Raw genomic sequence first — 22,239 nt, 5'->3', positions numbered from 1 at the left:
TCGTGAATAAACCTTTAAAAACAAAAACAATATCTTTCTTTTCTACTGCTGATACGTTCCCTGTGCATTTTGCTGTCTTGATCATTGTGGTTGGATTATTTGTGGTAACTGGGTTTGACACAATCAATTGATTTAGGGCTTTAGAGAAACACAGCATCAAAACACTCAACTAACTTCTCAATAAAAACATATGGCTCAATCAACCACAGGTATGAAGAAAGAGTAGACCTCTTCAAAAAGCTTAAAGTGCTGAAGAACTCAACAGTTTATCTTGCCTTGGAGCTGCATGCCGACATGTTGAGTTCATGTTGGGTGACTGATGGCAGTGATGACTGTCGGGGCTGTTTCTCTGCGGAGCCCAAGGTAGGCCTGTTGCTGCCCAGGACTGGGGCCACAGGGAACTGTAAGATAGCACGTAGGTGTTTGAGCACAGTGAGGATGCAGCCTGGAAGATGGGAGGATGATGGTACGACACTGTGTAACTGGGAAAGGACGTAACACATTCTGGAGTAATCACATTTCCTAGATTGGAAGGCTTTGTTGGCTGCCTACAGTGCACTGGGGACACAGATGACTCTTTGCCTAGATAGAGCTGAGACAGCAATGCTGTTATTGAGTAGTGTTTCAGTATGAAAGTATAATGTCAGTGTAAAGTCCAGAAATACTTCTGACCTATGACCAGCTTGGATCATGTATCTTAAAGCAACAAACCTAGGGTCTGTCTGTGACTGCAAACTCTTGACAGTTTTTTCCTCTGCTCACCACTGAATTCCAGATTTAGGCTTAACTGCAGCTATTCAAACTTGTTTGGATGGTGCTGCAGTTGTTTGTGGTGAAGGTTAAATAGGTCTGTTGTGTCTTTACATTGGACAAATTTGAGACTGTTGCTGGCTAATTCACCTGGTGGTTTGACATTGATGTTAGAAAGTAGTGTATAGGGAATTGGACTTTGTAGGTCTCTACAGGGGAAGTAGCAAGTGATGGGAAAGCAGTTTCTCACTGCTGCCTGTTTCTTCATTGTCCCTAGTTTATCCAGGAAGGACCCAAACTAGTCATAATATTTATGTGGGCCCTTTTGAGGTATCCCCCCAGTGAGACGCAAATATTTCCTGCCTGGTGGTACCTAAAAGAAGGTCTGCGAGGTTGAGTATATATCAGCTCATACCTCCTCTGAAAAGAGATAATTTGGAGTATGGGAAGATCCATGTCCTTTCTTTAGTTTGATGTCCCTGGTCTGTAACGTTAGGCTTATTGAAATGAGCCAATAGTTGGCTTTGTTACTTATCTTTTTCAGGAATGGGAGATTTGGCACTAACCAGTGCTTGCTCAGCACAGTATATCCACAATAAGTTTCTTCAGCGATGATACGACTGTTACATTTTCAAGGAGGAAGAAGACTTCTGAGTATTTTGTTAATGATTTCAGACTTGAAGGAGTATGGTTGCATTCACAACTCTCAGAGAAAAAAAGGTGCCGTGTTTTAAGGTGCATTGATGTCTAAATGTGCTCAACTTGAACTGTGTAAGCTGGCTGTTGGTGGATATGGGTGAGGCCCAGTTTTGTTTCCTGAGAGGGCTTTCCAAGTGTGCACAAGGTTTTCACAAAGTGGAGTATTTCCTTGCTGTGCAGTATGTCTGTATGGATGTCATAGGCCTTGAGCATGGAAAGTCTTGGCATAGGCTTTGATACACTAGTTATTTCAATATTTATTTGCCATTCTCCGTTTGGGAATTTGTCCTGTATGTATGGTGAGATATTGATAACAACAAGGTGATTTTTGTGTATGTTACTGAAGCAGTGGTTGTCAGGAGTTAACTGTGGTTTTTGACCATTGCTGATGTCCCTAAGCCCTCAGGCCCTTGTCCTTTTGCTCTTTATGAACTCTGAAAGATTTTGGAGTTTCTCGGTCCTTGCTCTGCTGAGGCTTTCTCTGGTTCCTGGGAAGCTGGCCATGCTTTCACTTGCCTGAATGAGGTGATGCTCTTTCCAAAATTGCAGGAGTGTTGTGAAATCCATAACGTTCAACTTCTCTGTCAAGTGTTAGATCAAAAATATGATCAGATTTGCAGGTTAGACCAGGTGTGATATGTGAAGGTGCCAAGAGGACTATGAGGAAACTGGCTTTTCTTAAAAAACACAAGGTGATGCGATTTGGGGATCTCATCATGTTCAACCTTGTCAAAGTATCTGCTGAAGTGCTTAAGATTGGTAATTCTGGGACACTTTTCTACCTTCCACTGCAAGATACTAATGCTAGCCTTCCTAAAGCTGTTTGTTAGTTGTAATCTTTTAGTGAATGAATAAAGTTGGCTTTGGCTTTTCAGGTTAATGAAATCTAATAGAAGTGCTTTATGTAAGCACCTTAGATTTCACATTATCGGAACAGGTGAACAAAGTGCTTCTCGATGTCTGCTTGTCTTGGACTGTATTGTGAGGAGCAGGGAAAAAGGACATGGGATTTATATCTCATCTAGAGAGCTTTGGGTGATGCAATGTATATAATGTATTTCACTGTCGGGATTGTGCATTGCCTGTTGGCAGTTAGAGGTAGGTCTTACATTACTCAATTCATTCACTTAATTTCATAATACTTTGTGCTCTTTGCTTCCTGTTTGTGGTGGAGTGTATTTCTGCTGCTACTTGCAGCTACTAGAAAATATCTGATTTCTCTGGTTCTTTCCCTCTAATTCCTTGGAAAACCCTGTCCAGTTTATACCCTGGCAGATGAAGTGGGCTATATCATTTGGATTGCTGGGTCCCACAGGAGTGGCATGTGATTTGTCTTGGAGGCACAAGCTGTTGAATCCTGGGAATGGTTGGACCTGGGTATGCCTACTGTGGGAGCCATGGTGAGTATGGACAGGAAGGATGAGGGCAGGATAATGTTAGGATTAAGGCACATTCCATCAGGAGGAGATGGTGTTGGTGGCTTCAGGCAGTCTTTTTTTTTTTTTTTTTTAATAAGCTATCCTTGCTGTTGTGAATTAGAGGAAGGGAGAAGAAAAATCTGTCCCTTCCTGAGTTGTAAAGAGGCCACTTGACTAATGGTGTGGCAATAACTGGAGGCCAGAGCTGAGTGGATCTCAATACTCCTCACTCACAAAGCAGCAGAAGAGTTTGGTCATCTGAATTGTGATGGCCCTAGGACTGACAGGAGGATTACTACAGCACTGTTCCTGCTTTGTAGGTAGCTTACATCATTCATCTTTACAAATATCAAAGATGATTGAAGTGGTTTTTTTTACGTGGTATGAGTGGTTCCAAACCTGCTAGAGCTGGTCCCTGCTGCTGCTGTGTTCCTGGTAGAGTGTGCTGCTGAAACAAACAGGGATGGGAAAAATTTCATTAGTGCAGAACTGTTCAGAAGGGTTTTAGGATTGTGATGATTTTCTAAACAGGAGGAATAATTGAGACTGCTGTAGTTCCACTTTGCTTACTCCAGCAAGATTTTGTCAGTGGGTTCTTAGTTATTTGTTGATTTCTGCATAATAGACTGAAAAAAGGAGCAGAATGAATGGGATATCCATAAAGGTTAGAATTTTTTTAAGCTGCTGGTACTCTTGAAGTTACATTGTCTCAAAAAGAAATCTTTGGAGATGGCCGTAATTGGAAGCAGCTACAAAATTTTGGGGTTATTGAAGGACCTATAAAGAACTGGTATAGAAAGTAAGCACTGGTAACTTTGTTTTTTGTTGTTAGGTGGCTTGATCATAGGTATCTTTGTAAAACAGAAGTTCATTCAATATGCAAAATAGCTGAGAGTACTGAAATAGACAGGTCTGAAATTCTGTGGATATTTCAGTACAGGATGCAGAGCTTTTAACATATCCCTTCAGTCAGCAGTACAAAGAGGAATCAAAAGAAGCAAATGCAAAACATCTGAGTGATAGTCCTGTGTATATACTGCCAGTAGTAAAGGGAAGAGAAAACTAGAAGTCTCTCCAGTTCATCCAGTGTGAATTGAACGCTTGGTCAAGGCCTTTTGTCAAGGCAGTACTTCTAGCTCAGATGAAGTCCCATTGCCATGTCTAGTTCCAGTAAAGAGTTAGTTTTATGAATAGAGATCTAGGCTGAGGGAGCTGTGCTTATTTGTTTGGATGAAAATTAGGCAAGGGACAATCCAGAAGCTGTTACAGCTACCGGAGGATAATTACGAAAATAACAGGACCAAGCGCTACTTAGTAGTGTCAGGTGGCACCAAGGGACAGTGACAACCAATTGTTTCTCTGGAGATTCAGGTTGGATGTTGGAAAAATCGTGTTACTAGGAGAGTAGTGCAACACACCAGCAGGTCATCCAGAGAAGCAAGTGTCTGCCCTCTGAGCTTCTCAGGACTCAGCAAGGCAAAGCCTTACTGACCCAATCTGTTCTTGGTAATAGTTTTCTTTTGAGTCAGAAGCTGGACTATGTGTTTCTTACAATCAAGTTTCTAGAAGAATTCCCCCTGCCTTTCTCAAGTGAAGAATTTTTTTGACAACTTTGGACTGAGCTGACCAGCTACTGTGGGATATTTGGTGGTAAATTTACTTTCATGTCCTCAATACAGCTTTTGTAGTTCATACGGTAATGCTTCAGTGTACTACACTGAGATTATTATTGTTAACTTAAGTATTTATGACCTGAGGACCAGCAGAATATTTTTCTCAACAGATTTCTTTTGGTCTCACCTGTTCCTGAAGGAAGGGGGAGAGCTCTTTGATGGTTAATACAATACTGCCCAAACAGGCAAACTCCTCCTTGTGGGTATGCTGAAGATAGCTTCAGGGGGTGAGGTGGCCTTACAATTGCCAAGAGGGTAGGTGGTCTGCAGTGAAATTTAACTTGCAATCTTAAATTCATAAGACTATGTATCCCACAGCAAAAGATTGGTGTAATCTTTATCTTGTGCTTTTTCTCTGTGGTCCCCTTTGCTTAATAGTACTACCTGTAAGTAAGCCAAAGGTAGCAGGCAAGATATCTTCTAATCTTATTTTGGCATTACTAATATGTATTAGTGGTTATATTTTATCATTTTTAGAGCTTATATGAGGGGGAGCAGCCAAATGAATGTTTTTGTCAATTTAGAACACCTTTTTTTTTGAGAGAGAGAAAGGAAGAGGAGAGTCGGAGAAAAATACAGAATAGGTGAAGTAGCTGTTTTAGAAAGCTGTATGCTATCCCCTTACAGACATTTCCCTACAAATAAACTCTGTTCCATCTTTGGATCTCCGGTGAATGAAGTCCTGTATGCATTTTGATTTTTGAGGCATTCCTTCTGCAATTAACTTCATTTTTCTGGTGGTGGGATTAAATATTGACATGTGCTACTTGAAACATGCTGTTTTTCAGAGGTCATGCTTTTGGATGCCATTTTATCCCACTCAGTGCTTCTGCTAGAGGACCTTGTTTCTTGCCCTGCATTACTCATACTTGTTTGCTTATTTTTTCTGTGTGAAAACAATTCTTGTTTTTCTTTGTATATACAGCTACTTATTTCTTGGTTTCTGTTACATGACATTTGGGAAAAATGAAGGTTCATGTTCATGTATATAGTATTATGTGGCAGAGTAATTAGGCAAAGATCCACATGTAATGTTTAAAAGCATTATACAACAAAGTGTTCCTGACACTTCACAGTAATCAGAGAACAAGCTGAAACAAAGCAACCTCTTTTGAGGTGCAAATGGAAATTTGGTGCAAAACTCATGGCTGAATGCGTCTAAGTCTGATGTTTAAAGAAAAGCTTGCCTAAGTGAACACAAACTCGTAGACTTCCCAAAACAGAGCTGCCTGTTAACCAAAAGACTAGTTGCTTGCCAACAGTTCACTTGGCATAGCTTTCTCCTACCTGTCATCCATACTTCACAGAACGAAATAAAACCCTGTACTTACATACTCCAGGCCCTCTCTTCTTGCCAAAGTAATGCTTTTTTAATTATATGGAGTCCTCTGCTCTTACATGTATGGGTTATTAATTGCTGTAAAAGGCTGAGGGATTGAATGCTACTCTCACTGATTTGAAAAAACAAAAATTATCCAATTGGCTTTCATCTTCTGTGAAGTTTCCTGGAGCTTATTTTCTCTGCTTACAGTGAAGATTGCTTGCTGATTTTGCTTCATGCCCCTGAGCATCTGCCCTACAGACTCAGGCTGTTAAGAGGCAGCTAGTAGGGAAATGAGAGGCAGCATCACCTGTAAATGATGGGTTGTTTTATACCTGTATTGCAGTAGTGTGCAAAAACAAGAGGGTAATTTTAATGAACTAGGAAGAACAAGTTGAATTATTTCTGTGCTAATTGAAGATGGAAAAATTCAAAATGTAGCTTAGTTTCAGTGGCATTTTTTCCCTTTGGGTTTATAATGGAGTAATAAAATAGAGCTTTTGATTTAAAGGATAAGTAAAGAGCTTTCATTACATCACTGGTTGGAAGATGTGTTATTTGGAGCTGTTGCTTGAATTATATGCAGGATTTCAAGTACATTTGAGGCTGATAACTGAATCTTCATGTATTTTAAAAATACTAGGTTTACATGCTGAACACTTACTTGGAATACATCTCTCATATGAAGTATTACTTTTTGGTCATTTAGGAACTTCTTGGAGGACAAATCTTGCCCAAGATAAAGGGCAGAAGTTTAGTATCTGTATCCTCCAACTATGCTTCTTGAAACTCAAGAGGGTTTTCCTATGCCCATGTGACTTTGTGGCTGAGGTTAGTAGGTTTTATGAAAAGGTGATTTATCAAGTGGTTTCCTCCTGTTGTGGGTTTGAATAGGAACTACTCCAAATCTGAGGCCAGAACAATGGGTATGGAGGAAATTAGTCATGGAGGGGTCTAAGGAGGAAGGAGCATGTTTTTATCAGCAATGGAAGAACTTCCCAGTACATGGGGGTCTCACTAAAGATGATTTATGCATCAGTGGGTGGTGCTGGATTGCACCTTTGCATTGTTTCCAATTGAGTATTAAAGACTTAAAGGTACAAAACTCTCTGTCTTCTTAATTTGCCACATTTGGGAAGTATTCCTCCTAACCATATGGATTCAAAATACGTTTTTATGAAGGCTTAAGCATTTGGTGTTTATTCCAGCTGAAGTCCAAGGCTTGGAAAACTTCCATTAGGTGGCTCCCTGGACGTGGTAGATATTGTACAAACTAGGGGGACATGAAGTCAGTTAGCAGGGAGGGATTTATCTTGAGTTTATGATATATGTTGCTGGCTTAAATCGTGCTTGTACTTTTACCTATGATTCCTTGTAATTCATAAAACATATTCTGAATAGGGTTCAGCAGCTGAAGAGAAAAGGTTTCTGTTTTGTATGTAGCCCTTTTACATTCTGGTGGAAGATTTGGGAAGATCTATTCTGACAGGAATATTTCTGAGGAAATGGTTACATTTTTGGATGGGTACAGGTATCTAAATATATGGCATCTAAAATGGCACTAGACAGTTTTATATCTGGGACATCCGTGTGGGGCTGGCAAATATAAGACATACCAGTAATCCAGTCCTTCCAGCAATGGCCACTGAAGACCAACAGGAATTCCATAGGGCATCTAGAAGGGACTAGATATCAGAATTTGGATGACTAAAATTTAAATTTTAATGTATTAATACTTCTGTGATTTGGTATTTCAGATGAGCAAACTGCAAACGGCTTTTTTATCAGCTGTCATGAAGAAAAACAGAATCGCTTTCCTGAAAAAACTTTTGCATAAGTCAGTGTTCTAAGAGTAAGGCAATGTAGGTGGTTTGCCAATTTATTTTACTGAGCTTATTATTTCACCAGTTTATAGTATCTGCCTTATAGAGGCTGCAAGATAATGGTTATTTTACCAACCTTCCCTTTCTCCAAAAATGTCCCCCTCCAAAATGAAAAAGAAAATCAAGAAAATCCCAGTTCAACTCTTCTTAGGTTAATTTGGTGTCAATCAGTTGTTCAGAGGAGGAAAGCGTGAGTGAGTGCAAAGATTGCTGTTCAGTCAGAGGGAAAAAAAAACCCCTGGAACATGTTCAGCATAGCTTAGAGAACAAGCTTATGTAGCTTATATAGCAACATAGCTGGAACATGCTTATGGCAAGCTGAGGATTTACACCAAAGCTGTAACTGTACATTGTCAAAATACAGGTGTCCTTTAGCTCTGTGCTAATGTCTTTAGTTATTTGAACTGAATTTGAAAATCAAAAGTGCTATCCAGCATATGTAACTAAAATACCAAAATATTTATGTTCGTAATAAGACTTCTTCTGTAGTAAGATTTCATCTCCTACATGTTTAATGAAGGACATGATAGAAGAAGCCTAAGGGTGACCATCTCAGGTAACCAATACAGAAACACAGATGCTTTTAGGATATGATGAAATCTCTTAGAATAGCTACTTTGGGATAGGATGAATCACAGCCCACAAATGCCTATTTCTCTTCAGTGACTATAAAGAGAGAGGGGGAGTAGAGTGACTCAGTGAAATGTGGTTGTTTATATTTGGCCAAATATATTTCAAGCTAAGTGCATAAGGCTACAGTCCAGAGGCAGCTCAGCTCTTCATGGCACCTGGTGTATGTCTCAAACATTCAGCTACAAAAGCCTGGTTGGAGTGAACTGCAGTTCTCCTCTGGCTGATGCCTTCATCACTCTTCCCAACTGGAACCACCCTCTAAAGGAATGGTGCACATGCACTTAGTTTTCATCCCAATGGGGAATTGGTGTCATCCTAAAATAAAGTCAGGATGCAGACTGGATTTGTGCCTGAATCCATGTGTTTGGATCTCACAATTTAGACACAGCTTAAACTCCTTGTGCAAGCCGAGGAAGGAGAGAGAGCATTTGGAAGGCCTCCAGGAGCCACCTTTATTTTGGTAAGAGTGATTCTTAACGTGTCACTTGAATATGTGCTTGCTTCTGTGGAGTATTTTCATTTTATATTTCTCTCAGCATATATGATGAAAATAAAATAGTCTGTTTGCCTTTCTGTGCTCAGATAATCTCCAGTTTTCCTAGGTTAGGGAGATGTTGGGATGTCTGGGTTGTAGGCAGTTGGAACAGTTGAAAAGCCAGACTTAAAGTTCTTGTGATAAGCCTCTTTTTAAAACAGAAATTAGACCAGTCCTTTCAGAATCTGCTCCCAGTTAGTAACTTGGAATTTTGATATTACTCTTTAAATTTTTAATAATGATTTCCACCATCACTTCAGCCCCATTATAGAGATTGAGGTATTTTGCAAAAGCTGGCATCAGTGGTATTGTGCATGAGTGCCTAGTTTTAAAATCTTGGCAGCTGCTTTGACTTTTCTTTATGCTGTCATTCAGACCATAGCTACCAAAGCTGAATTTTGCTCATAGTAACAGTTGTGGGAAGTTACTAAGGGAAGAGTGTATTACTGACACAGGAAATAGTTTTGCAGTTCTTTTTGTCATTGCCAAACTTATCAAAATGTCACTGTTGCCATAGGTCATCTAGGCACAGCTCAAAATCGTCTATCTGCTGCACTGAATGTCACATAAATTGCTTGGTAACTTCAGTGCTAGTGTTACATATGTTCCACCCTTCTTGCAAAACTCCTCTTAAATTGACAAGTTTTGTTGTTTCTGGAATTAGACCTAATTGCTGTGATTCAAGAGTAAGGAAGGAAAAACAACTGTGTGGGTTCTGCATTTTTCAGTTCTCCTCCTCTTTATTACTTCCAAAATAGTGCACTTTTCTCCAAAAGTTATATCAAGACCATTCATAAAATTGTGTGCAATAGTCACTGTTTGAAACATTTTTCCCTTGATTCATTAATTACAGGAGCATGTCAAGCAGAGCAGATGGCATTTTCTGAGTTTCAAATTTACCTTTGTTATTCTTTGTTGAGTTAGACATCTGAATTTCTCAGCTTCTCTAAGATGATGTTGTCTTGCAAATAAATATATAATATAGTTGTATAAATCAGATTGAAAATTGAAATTTTGGCCTTTTTTCTCTGTAACTGGTGTGAAAAATGAATGGGTGCATGGGCACATCTCTGTTTGAGAACTACTCACTCCTGCGTGTACAGAGCAATTATTTTTAAAACAATCTCTTTTTCTGCAGTCCATGAAGTCATGCCTTACTATGGCACTACTTGGGTGCCATTTTTGAGAAAAAACGTGCTTTCTCTTGAACTTTTTGATAGTTCTTAGCTAAAGGGTTCACAAATGGGATGTGATGTATTTTCAGCACGCCCTACTGAGCCGCAGGGCTTCTGATTCTTTGTCAGGGGAGGATCTATAACATAATAATTCACATGAGGATCTGGGTGCATGCATGGCTGCTAGTTTTGCCTTTGAGATTCAAGTCTCAGGAATGGTATCTGGAAGCAGCTCATCCCTGTTTGCTTGCAGTTAAAGCTCTGCAGTGGCTGAAGACCAGTGTGCACAGTGTGGCCACTGTGAAGCAGTGGCATTGAAATTGGGTTATGCAGGCAGTGCTGAGCCCTCGCCTTTTGAGGGGTTATGTTAGCCACTTGTCTTGGGTTTGTTCTGGGGAAGGGTTGAGGTAACTTGCAATTTTCTCCCTTTTTTGGAACAAACTGATGGACCACAGAAGCTTTCAGTGGGTGCTGTGGTGTGAATGTGCATGTGGTCCGTGGAGAAGGCAGCTGGCTCCTGGTGGCCGGTGCTGCCTGTACTGCTTACTCTTGCTTGTCTGGCAGGGGCACCATCTTCATCTGTGTTGTAACCTGCTCAACTAGACCAGCCAGACTCTGGCTCTTGCATCTCTTCCTCCCTTTCCCTTCCATCAGCCTCTCCCTCTTCTGCCCAGCCTCATGCCATGTTTTGGCCCACCTGACCTTTCTGACACCCCCTCTGCAGTGCGCTCTCAAGGGCTTGTCTCACGCACGTCTGTGGGGCACCAGCCGAAGGGTCATGAGAGCAACAGGCGAGGTTGTCTTCCTGCTGTCAGCTCCAATGTCTGGTCTCTGGCAGATGGGAGCAGCAGTTACAGGGGAAATCCTGCTAATCTCCTGTAACTTGAGCCCATTACATGCTCAGTCGCACTGTGGGGCTGGTGCCTTTCCAGCCGCATACGGACGGATGGCTGAAGGAATCGGGACACTAACTGCAGAACATTTTCCGTGATTTGCACTGTAGGGATCAGAAACAAAAATTAAAAGGATGCTGTGAGTCAGCTGAATATTAGCAGGTTTTAAAGCTTGGTCAAATAGGAAAATATTTTCATGTGCGTAGCAAAAACCATAGCCTTGATGTATTAAAAACAATATCAAAAAAGCGAGGGATCAGCACTTTGACAAATTTCGAGACTGCCCCAACATGGGCAGAGGACCCAGAGTTCCCCAGTGAGTTACAAGGATGGCAGAGCAACATGTTTTTGTCTAGGCTATCTCAAAAACAGGCAAACTGTGTTTTGGCAGAAAAGTCAATCAAATCCTGCAGCAGATGTCCAGCATGGAAAATTTTTAACAAGGGCAGCTCAAGTTTGGCAAAGTCAAAAGAATGTGGAAAATCCTGATGAGATTCACGAAGCCATCTTAATAATGGGTGGAGTAACCACCCCTGTCCCTAGGGTCTCTCGAACCCACCAGAATCAACTACTTGGTTTTTTTTAGGGGGGGTTGTATTGGGGGTATTTTTATATAGGGCAGAATAGAGAAGAATGGAAGGGATGATTGAACAGAAAGGGAGGGCTGGCTGGCTGGCAGGAGCCCTCTTGGCAGGAGCATGTCTCAGCCATGCCTGGAAGGGGAGGGTTTTCACAAATTGTGTGGGAGATGGTGGAGCCCAAAGGAGAATTGCTGCTTGCTGGATAGAGGAATAATAGATTTTTGGGAAGCTGTGTTTATAATATGCAAAATAGCCCATAGGAAACAATGGGGCCTTGGGACAGAGCTGCCAGTGAATGAGAGCTTTGTTTTCCTCTTGTCTATTCATATTTCTAAACTTTTAGTGGCATTTTAAACACATTTTACACATTTTTTGCGTAATGGCTTGAATTGCCTACATTGTTGTTTAAAGTATTGTTGCACTGCAATCTTTATCTCTTTCTGGATAAAGATTGACTTTCAGCTTAAGCTCCATTTTGTATTCTTCTTAATTGCAGCTCTTGTTTAATAATCCTTGGCTGCTTTTGTCTCATGTTTTAAAACTTAATAAAAATTGATAAGAAAACTGATTGACAGCAGACCTCGTGTACCAAGCGTGTTGAGCTGCCCACAGCTTGACTTGAAAATGGCAACTGGTATCATAGTCTGCATGCCAGAACCTTGATACAAATGAGCATCAGTTGCAAGCTAATTGCATGAACTTCAGTTTAGATACTGCTGATGGGATTTGTCTGCCATGGATATGAATTAAAACACCATCACATAGATTGTGTTTTCATTGAGAAGCATCCCATACCTGCAGTCTCTAACGCCCGGTCTGAAATAATCGAAAAGATGTTGTGCTTGTATTGCTGTTAAATGCAGACACGCATATAAGATTATGCAGTATTAGAATCTGAGAATATTACTGCCTGAATCAGAGTGTGTTTTGGCTGCATGTTAAAATAAAAGATAGATGGTTTGATTTATTATGGTGCATGGCTCACCTTTACAACCAAAACAGCATCACTGCAGTTTTGCAGTTTCAGAAATGTTGTTTGTGCATGTGTTTATGATTAGCAAAAGCTTTGAAAATCCTTGTGCAAGAAATGGTGTAGCTGCTGTTGCAGTGGAGGGAAAGGGAGTTGTTTGCTTTTGCTGCGTATGTTATTTCATGGAGCTATCGCTTTACCTCGCCAGTAAAACTCCTTCCCTGCGTGAGGGAAATTCCTGGTTCATCGGTATGGATGCATTGTTTTTACACATCAGAAGTGCTGTGTTGCTGTGTCAATCATCCCGTTAGGATCAGTTTAAGAGCAGTAGGGCTGACGAAGCCGGGTGTGATTGGCTGCCATATGCTGGGAGGGCTCTGCGAGAAGGAAGGGCTGCAGTCTTTCAGCAACAGAGTTTAGGCTGTGTCTTTGCTTCATCATCTGAGGAAAAATCCCCAGATAAGTCACAAGGCTTTCTGAGAAAAAAAAAAAACCAAAACATTACAGGCTGCTCATCGTTTCACGTGAGAATTAGTTACCATGATGCGATGGGAAAGATATGGCTGTTTGTTTATATCAGATGTTCCTGTCCACGTTGGGAATGTGTCGAATAGACAGGGCTAAACAAGGTAGGAGGATCGTTGTCTTTTATCGAATGTTTCAAGAGTTTGCTGCAGTATACTGCATACTGTATGTGTTGCTCGGGGGAGTCGGGGAAACACTGTTTCTCCCGTGAATAGATTCTGTTTTGGCGCAATAGGTGGATTTTATGGTAACTTGTTTTCAAAGGGTATTGATTTCCAGTGTAAATAGCTCTCTTCAGAAATAGAACATGAGTATATGCATATTAAAACAAGTAAAAAAATAAATAGGTCAGTGTGTTTCAGAAGTGCTGCTACCCTAATTGGATTTTTAGCTGGGCTGTTGTCTGGAAGTGCAGCCTAGCTTTAAGAAGGAGAAGGAGTCAACCTGGAAATCTGTGAAGTTTATAGCAGCTATGTTTGAAGATTTAGGTGAATTAGACTGGCTGATCTAAATAATTCCCTATCGGAAGCTTTAACTAAAGCCGAGACTGCCTGTTTTAGATTTGTAGGAGTATACAACAAGATTACAGTATTTTACCCTGTTATAAAAGGTGTTTTTGACTGCGCTGTGATTCCTTGTGCTCTTCAAGGAAAGCTGGGGGCATTTTTCATATTGTAGTTTAGCTTATTGTAGTTTATTGTAGAAAGCTGCCCTTTCCAGGTCTTTGTCTCAACAGGAAAACAGAACCTGTACATGAAAACAAGGAAAACAAGGTTAATAATACGTGCTGCAATTATCTGATCTTTATACATTTTTAATGAGAGAACACACAGCTAGCAGAATAATTTAATGAGCAGGCTGGCTTTTAGAGCAATGATTTGTCTGTGCTAGGGCACATCAACTTTCTTCCAGAGGAGGAGCCTCAGGAAGGAATGGAGAAGATTTATATTAAATGCTCTAGAGAAAGCATATTTAGGCAGAAGTCTGTAAAATTCTGGAAGAATAGAGTAGTTTTAGTTGTTATTATTATTTATTAGATAGGAAGCAAACTTTACCATCATGTTGCAGGAGGGCTCTGAGAACATTTCCTCATCCTGTGACATGCTGAAGCCTCTAAAGCTTTCTCAGGCTGCCCTATGTATTGATGGTGCTCAGTACCTTTCAGGATGTCACCCAGTTAGTGACCTGAATTAACATGCTGACTTCAGTTGTATTGTAGGAGCATCATTTATATGTACAGTATATAATATAGTTGGGATTTTAAATTTTTTTCCCCTAAGATTAACAGTTGGTGAGACAGCAAGAAAATGTTGTCTTCTTATTTATCCTGTAAAAGCTAAGTACGTTGCATATAGATACTTGTATTCAAATAGGATGTTGATAGAAAAAAATAAGTGTATGTACTGAGGAATACTAAAGATCAATTTCTTAAAGAGAAATCATGTAGAAGAACCTTTTGCTGCCTAAAAGAAACTTTCCAGTGGTGTAATTTTGGGGAGAAAATTTCAAGATTTCCTTTATCGTAGGTAGGAGTTACAGTAGTTTTAATAGTATTGCAGCAAGTAGGCCCTTCTAGACCAACTGTCCATCGCCCCTCCCATTTTTCAAGGAGAAGTACAGGACATGTTCTCAGAACTCCTGATGTCCCCTCCCAGCTCCTCACAGCTGACTCTGCTCAGAGGAGGTTGATATGACTTTCCCACTCCCTGGCCAAGTTCTTGCTGGAGACCTGTGGCTGGGTTGTTGACACATACTCAGTTCATGAGCCGCTTATTTTTGAATGCCACAGTCTTCTAAGTAAAGTCAACCTTGTGTCTTCTGAGAATTTCAAGTTCTGGTAACAAATGAAACACATGTCAGGGTGTAGAGCATTATTATTACAAATCCATAGGGTATGGATATGTATGTTTAACTGTCTATCACTATTGATGCTTAAATGTGTTGTTTGTGTGCAGACTGTGTTAAGTATGTGAGACAAAGGCTGATAATTAGACGCAAGTAAAATAATCTTTTTCAAGCTATAAAATGTAAGATGAATATTTAGTTTTTGGAAATAAAGCTATTTTCATGCACAGCTTTCAGAGAAAACTTTTCAGTCTCCTGTTTTGAGAGAGTTTCTTACTTTCAGATAATTTCAGTGTCTGGTTTCCATACCTTGAAGATCACAATATATGGAGTTATCCTTGTTATTCCTGACAACCAAAGTGAAAATTTGCATTCATCACTTGGTTTGTATCAAAGTAGTGACAGACAATCAAATGACAGAAGGATTAAAAAAATTATTTCCTCATCAAGGTACATATATACTACTACTTTATATGGTTAGGTAAATGAATCTTCATCTTGGAGAGTAGAGGTCATAGTAAATATTACGTATTTACATTTATTATGTAAATAGTTGGAAGAATTTCGGACCAGATTCTGGTACCTCTTTTCATTTAATAGTTTCTATTCTGCTTAATGGCTCTGTGTATTTCATCAGAGCCATTGTGTGGTAACCTTACAGTGTGCAGTCTGTCTGTTTGCAAGGAACAATTACTTTGTTTAGAATTAGTCTCTTAATTTTCCTAAGGTAGAATTTTCTAATGAGTTAGAGGTTCTGCAGTATAGTGCCTGACTATAGAGTGTTTATAAAGCCAAATCAACTTCTTCATTTGTAAGTGTACATTTTACAGAAATGTAAGATAATTACGTGTTACGATTTTTAATTTTTTTTTCTGAGCAAAAAAAATGGTTCAGTGTTCCATGGGATTTCAGGCACTCAGATCTCACCTCTGCTGGGAATGAATCTTTGAATCTTCTTCTCTGTTGCTCACAAGTATGTCAGAAATAATCTGTACTATGTTTATTTGTAAAAGCTCTGTAAAATGTTCTGTTTTTATAATACTGAGAGATGAAAAAAAGACTTAGTGTTTAATTGAAATTGCTTACTAATTATTTTGCATACAGTTTTACTACATTGCTAATATTTATATTTCATGTGATAGCTATTAGTGATACCTTGCTTCCTAATGTTACTAGAAATTTCTGACTTTGAGGATTGTTTTTTCTCATCCAGTGAAAAAACACTTTAGTTAAGTCAAATTATTTTTTCCCTTTTTTATGAATATGGCTGTTACAAAAATTTAGCAAAAGAGCTAAATCACTTGTTTTAGAATTTCTTAGTGTGTGTTTTCTTTCTAAAACTTTTGATTGTGAAGATAATTTGATATGTTTAATACAATGTGTTGTGGTTAACTAATGTGCAGCAGGGCTATGTAACTGGTCTGTAAACAGGCTGAAATTATAGCCTCAGGAAAATAAAACTAATTTCAGGAGAGTGTCAGTGCTGAAAACTAGTTCAAATAATAGCAGTATTAACTGTTTGACTAATTAAACTAATCTCCTTATACACTATTAGCAAATGCAGTGACAGTTGTTGGTTATTGATATACAGAGTCTTTTTAAATAGTCTTCTTTTAAAAACAAACTTTTTGGCTCTATTTGGAGTAGAGGGTGCTTGAGGAGAAAGAAGTTATGTAGCCCCTTTCTAGAATCTGCCAACTTCTTAATTGCCACAATTTTTTATTATTCTTTTGTAACAGGGCCATTAAAACACCGAGCTCTCTCTCTGATAATGCTGGCGATGTCAAGTCCTTAGTTCAGTATTTCAGGCATGCTATAAAAGGAAAATTCTGGGGCTGTGAAGATTGAAGAGCATACCTAACAGGGGATTATATGCAAAATCCTTATAACTAACACAAAGAAATACTAATTATGTAGAGGACTCTTTGTGCTACAGATGATTACTAAAGCTGTTGAGAACTGTCAGTGTGCAGTTTGCTGCTTCTGCAGAAGACTTGTAGGATTCCTGGAGTCGTAAGTCTGGCAAAGGACCTGGTGGGCTTGTGATACCTGAAACTTTGCCAGTTAGAAGAGCTCAGCTGTAAACAAATTGATAAACACAGAGGTTCACACTCTTTTTATTATTAATTTTCTTTTTTTCCTTTCTTTTTTTCTTCCTCCTTTTTCATACCTAGATATATGTCCACAAATACAAATACTCATACATAGTATACACACACTCATAAAAATATAATTTTTCATCTTTGTGATTTTCATACTACAAAAACAATAGCTAATAAAGACTGTGGGAGGGATTAAGTGATACAGTCGTTGCATTAAGAAATAGGAACAGATGGTTCATATCAGAGTCTATTAATTTTTTCTATTTTAGATCAATGATTTTTTTTTATCAGTTTCTGAGTGGATGGTAAACATCTTGGCAAGCATTTTGGGAAGATCTGAGTGTCACACATTGCTGAACTCATAAATAGAGACAAGGTCAGTCTGGAGATTCATGAGCTGTAAAATCTTCTCTCCTGCAGGGAATACAGCACCTCTGACAGTAGGCAGAATTAGAAAGTACAAGTAAGGAAGAATGCAGAAATATTTTCCCATGGTATTTTTACAGAAGAAGAAAGCTAGGATTTGGTTAGAAATGCCTTTTTCTTTTCTTTTGTGGAAATTCTGAAGGCAACTTTTTAGTATGTTTTTTTGTGTATGATCGCTTTTAAGAGGGCTGGCAAATAATTTTTTGCTGTTTTAACCCTCTAATGTTCTCTCCTATCCAGACTGAATGCTTCTAAACTTGAGTTTCTGATGAATTTTTTGTTGTTGTTTTGTTTTTTTCCCCCTAATGCTCTGTTATATATGCTTCAGGTATGCCAAATGGCTCAGTCCCCCAGCCTTTAGTTTCCTGAATCTATCATGATTTTTGCACCTTATAGGTATCATGGGCAGTATTTTGAACTTAGTCTAAAACTAACCTACAATTTCCAAGTGGCAAGATTTCCATTATTTCCCATTGCTCAGAGGGATGATGTTTCAATGCTGGGTTTCAGCATGTCGGATTTGTGCCTTTGCACTCTCCTTTGGCAGCTCTCTGTGGGACACTCCTGCTGATGTCAAGGTGGGGAAAGTGGCTGCCTTGTAGGACAGCAAAGCCCTGGTTTAGTCCATTTTTATCATTTTTTGGTATTTCTTTCCGGTTTTCTGACTGCAGTGCTGTTATCGGCAGCTATATGCATATTTCAAGCCTAGAGCTGCTTTGGTTTGTCAGCAGACGTCTCTGGCTGTGCCCCTGGCAGGACAGGCAGGCTCACTGCTGGCAGAAGTGTACCTCTGTACCCAGTTAGTGACTCAGGACTTCAGCACTGCCTCTCTCTTATTTACTTAAAATGCTGTGATAACACGTGTGGGATTTCCCTGATGGCTGTGTTCACCTGTGGCACAGCATCCCCTGGTACACCCTCTCTCTGCCTTGAGACCGATACCAGCTTTCTCACCTTCATCTCCTCGCCCTGTAGCCAAAAAACAGTGTGCCCTGGGGCACCTTCTCCAGCTGGCAGGAGGCTTTTGCAGAGGAGGACGCTGTGCGTGGGCTGCTGGTGCTGGGGATTGCAGTGCTGCAGTCCTTATTGGCATGCTGAACATGCTCTGGCAGCACGGCATGCCGCTGTCCTGGAGTCTAGTGCTTGTCTTTAAAAACTTTTTTGCTTCGTGGGTTTTTTTTTTCACAATTCCCTTGTGTATTTTAGTTCCCCTCTGCTAATGCTGGGAAACACTTTGGGGATTGATTGCTTCATTGCCATAATTTTTAGGGAGTTGGGGTAGTGGCTAAAAAACCCTAAGATTTTCTCTGTCACGTTGGAGAAGGCATGAAAAGCTTTGAAAGTGGCCCCACTGAAGTGTTTATAAAACCAGTGCACTTTCCACTTCCCCCCCCCTCCTTTTTTTTAAGGACCTCATTTAATGCTCAGGACTGTGCAGTGAGGCCACTTTCAAAGGCTTTAGTATCCACAATAGCATCTCTTTGAAGTGGAAACGCCAGCGGGGAACAAGCCTTCAGCTTAATCCTTGGTGTAAAAGGTCCTAAGTGGCAAGAAGCCACAACATCCCTCTCAGTGGGAGGGGCTGGAGATCGATACCTGGAACTGAATCTGTATCCTGGACCTGGACCTCACCTGTGGAGCTGGAAGTGGTTGGACGTTTCTGAAGGACACGAGGGATTCGGTCCCTCTCATCTGTCTGGTTTTCACTCTGGTTCTGTCCCACCTTCTTTCTCCAGTTTCTTGAGGAAGAGGATGCAACTGAAAGGTGAGAGAGTATGGCCTGAGAGCAAACATGTTTGAGCTTGGGTTTCTTTTCTCTCTCAAGTTGGTACATCTTTCCACTGCAGAACTGCACAATCTGCTGGCGCTTGTGGGCACTTCTGTCCAGTGAGTGGTGGCCCCAGGTGCCTGTATCCCCTTTGCCCAAGGAGGGCGAGGGAGATTGTGCTTTTGGGTCAGCAATGACTCATTTAAGTGCTTAAAGCTAGGTGGGATAAGTCTGCCATCTCTGAAAACCATTTTTTCTTTTAAATAGGAGATTAAAGTGTTGAGTTTCTTGCAGTAGGGCTTGAGAATCTGTGCATCCCTATGGAATCGTAGCCAGTCTTGGTTGCAGAACTAGGCCACTTGCAAGGAGCTGCCATCCAAAACTGAAGAATGCAGAAGGGTAAACTGGGGTCAGCAGTGCCTTGACTGGTGTGTGGTTTGAGCTACCAGGGGTGAGAAGCTTTTTGAGGAGGGCTTTCCTTCTCAACTGTAGTTGCCATTATTTGATGACTATTTAAATAATCTGATTTTTAAGCTGCAAAGTTATTTTTTAAACTTCTTGGTATTTTTGACCTTCAGCACATCATCTGTCATTTAACTTCACCCTTGTGCTGTTTGCTGTGTGCAAACATGGTTGTCTTTTCCATGGCTTCCCTACAGGTAAATGACTGAACACCCGCTGCCTCCTAGTCAAAATCTGGTGGTCCTCATTATCAGTCTATGTGAATTTCATGTTCCTTCTGTTGTCAAAAGCCTCACTGTTGCCTCTTTGTACATGTAAGTCTTTCCGCAGTGCTGATGGTGCTGATACTGTTCTCTCACTCTTTTATCATTCCAGAGTTACATGCTCCATGACTATACACAGTAGCGTAATTCTTTCTTGTTTGCCTTTGATAGTGTGAAATGTTCTGCTTGTTTCATACTCTATCAACTGCTGAGTATTCTGCAGAAGTCTTCATCGAATTGCCTGTAATGTCCACATGATCTTTCCTCTGTAGCAATGTCTTTTTGGAACCTACTGTTATGTGTTTACTATTCATTATTTGTCTGTTTTTTCCCTCATCTGCATTATTTTTCCTATCTTTTTGTTAAATTGATGTCATTTTATCACCCAGTGAATTCATTATCATGAGATCTTTTTGTAAGTCTTCACAATTGGCTTCAGGTATGACTTTGCAAAAATGTTATGTTAACTGCAAACTATCTTATTGTTTATGGCTATGTTGCAAAGCAGAGAAGGAAACTCTCTTGGCAAACCTAATTATGAAAATTACAGTGTATTATTAGAAGTAAATACATGATATTTAATCTTCTGAGTTTGTTGTGAACTTCCGCTCTGACTTCAGTCTTAATACTGTATGCCAACGCTTAGCACTTTTAGCTGCTCTTTTAAATTACATTTCTTTTAACATCCATGAGGCCTAAGTCATCACAACAACCGGGTTCTACAAAAATCATCAGGTTACAACGATGAGATGATTCACTTGCTTTCATTTTGCTTCATTTTGAGCTTTTAGAATTTGTATTTCCTAGCTCTTCCTACATTGCCTAGTTCTTCCTGTATTAAGGAGTACATTGTCAGAATTGTACTCCTTAATAAAATCTGACGGATGCTTTTAAACATATTTGTAGGTGATAAGGTTTTATGAAATGCACTTGATGTTTTCAGGCGTCCGGTGAAGTGGACAAGAGGTAGCTGTGCTGCAATAGGATTCTATAGTGGGTCCTTAAACTTGAAGATTCTTGTAATAGGAATCAAGATAAGGTGGTAGTGGTTTGGGGTTTTTCTAGGGTTGTTTTGGGGGTTTTTTGGGGGGGGAGAGTTGGTTTTTTGGTTTTTGGGGTGTTTTTGGTTTTTTGTTGGGGATTTTTTGTTGGGGATTTTTTGTTTTGTTTTGTTTTTTCTTAAAGAGGAATAAAATTAAAACAGACTTAGTAGTAATATTCTGCTTTTGTGAAGATAACCACCTTTATCTCACTCCTCTGGGTCTCCAATTACCAAAACATCAGCATACTTTTCACTTAGGGGAAAGGTAAATGTGATGATTATCATCTTTGAAGTGCTTCACTGGAAGATAAAAATGATTTTACTGAAATAGGACTTTAAAACTTGTGAGCATGTTTCTACCTTTCAAATTTTTTTTTTTTAATTTGTGTGGCTATATTGACTCCAGTTTTGGAGTTAGGCAATTTAGGTTGCATCATGCAGGACTGTTCTTTAATTGTTTTCCTGATGGACTTTGTTCATCTGGTGAAAAAACATGGAGCCTTAAATTGTGGATTTCTGTTTAACTTTACAGAACCATAATAATTAAATTCCACCACCCCCCAATATGTAAATTGAACAAACTTTTTCTGTAAGAAGTCCTAAAAACATAAAGCTAGAATACCACTGGATCTTTGCTGTCTCTCTCTCTCTTTTCTGTCTTTTTGGAGTCTAATATCTTTTTTTTTCCAACAAATCAAGCATTTGTTGTTTGGTTGGGGTTTTTTGTGGAGTTTTTTGGGTTTATTTTTTTGGGGTTTTTTTTTTTAATGTTAGCAGTCAGTCATGTTCAGTTGCTATAAAGTGGTGCCATGGTTGCTGCTGTTTCAGATGATGTGCAGAGGGAAAATGTGGAGAAGAGCCATTCAAGTAGGTTTTCAGGATTTCTAGAACGTATGCATTGTAGTAAAGTGGGTGTCTCTGTGAAATCCAAATATTGGTAATGCCAACTTTGCAGTCCGTAAAGTTGCAGAGGATTACTGGAGGGTATAACTGACTGAGTGAGGTGGTTCTTTTTTTCTTTTTTTCTCTCTTTTTTTTTCCCTTGCCTTTCTCTATTTTTTTGGTTTTTTTTGTTTGTTTTGTTTTGTTCATTTGTCTGGTTTGGTTTTGATTTTTGTGTTGTGGGGTGGTTTTTTGGATTTGTTTTTTTGTTTGTGTTTTATTTTCTGGTCTGGTTTGATTTTATGTCTCACCTAGTTTATCCTGGAAATGTTGTATGAAATGGAAGGAATTCCTACCAGGTGTCCAGGGCCAGAGTGTGTACAGGCTGAAGGT

At 39.7% G+C, this 22,239-nt stretch overlaps 1 protein-coding gene across 9 annotated transcripts in view; it reads left to right on the top strand.

The window, feature by feature from the left end:
• Positions 1–22,239, top strand: part of MBNL2 (muscleblind like splicing regulator 2) — a 106,431-nt gene that overhangs the window by 3,570 nt on the left and 80,622 nt on the right. The window contains exon 1 of one of the 9 annotated variants that reach the window (XM_085057411.1): positions 12,936–13,160. The exons of the other annotated variants lie outside the window; for them this stretch is intronic. The gene's annotated coding sequence lies outside the window, so the exon portion shown is untranslated. Of the gene's footprint in view, positions 1–12,935; positions 13,161–22,239 lie in introns of those variants that run through there. 9 annotated transcript variants of the gene reach the window in all.

Source organism: Lichenostomus cassidix, chromosome 1 (assembly GCF_008360975.1).
Source record: "Lichenostomus cassidix isolate B80296 chromosome 1, HeHo_3.0, whole genome shotgun sequence".
Lineage (NCBI taxonomy): Eukaryota > Metazoa > Chordata > Aves > Passeriformes > Meliphagidae > Lichenostomus > Lichenostomus cassidix.
This window is presented reverse-complemented; position numbering and strand designations above follow the sequence as displayed.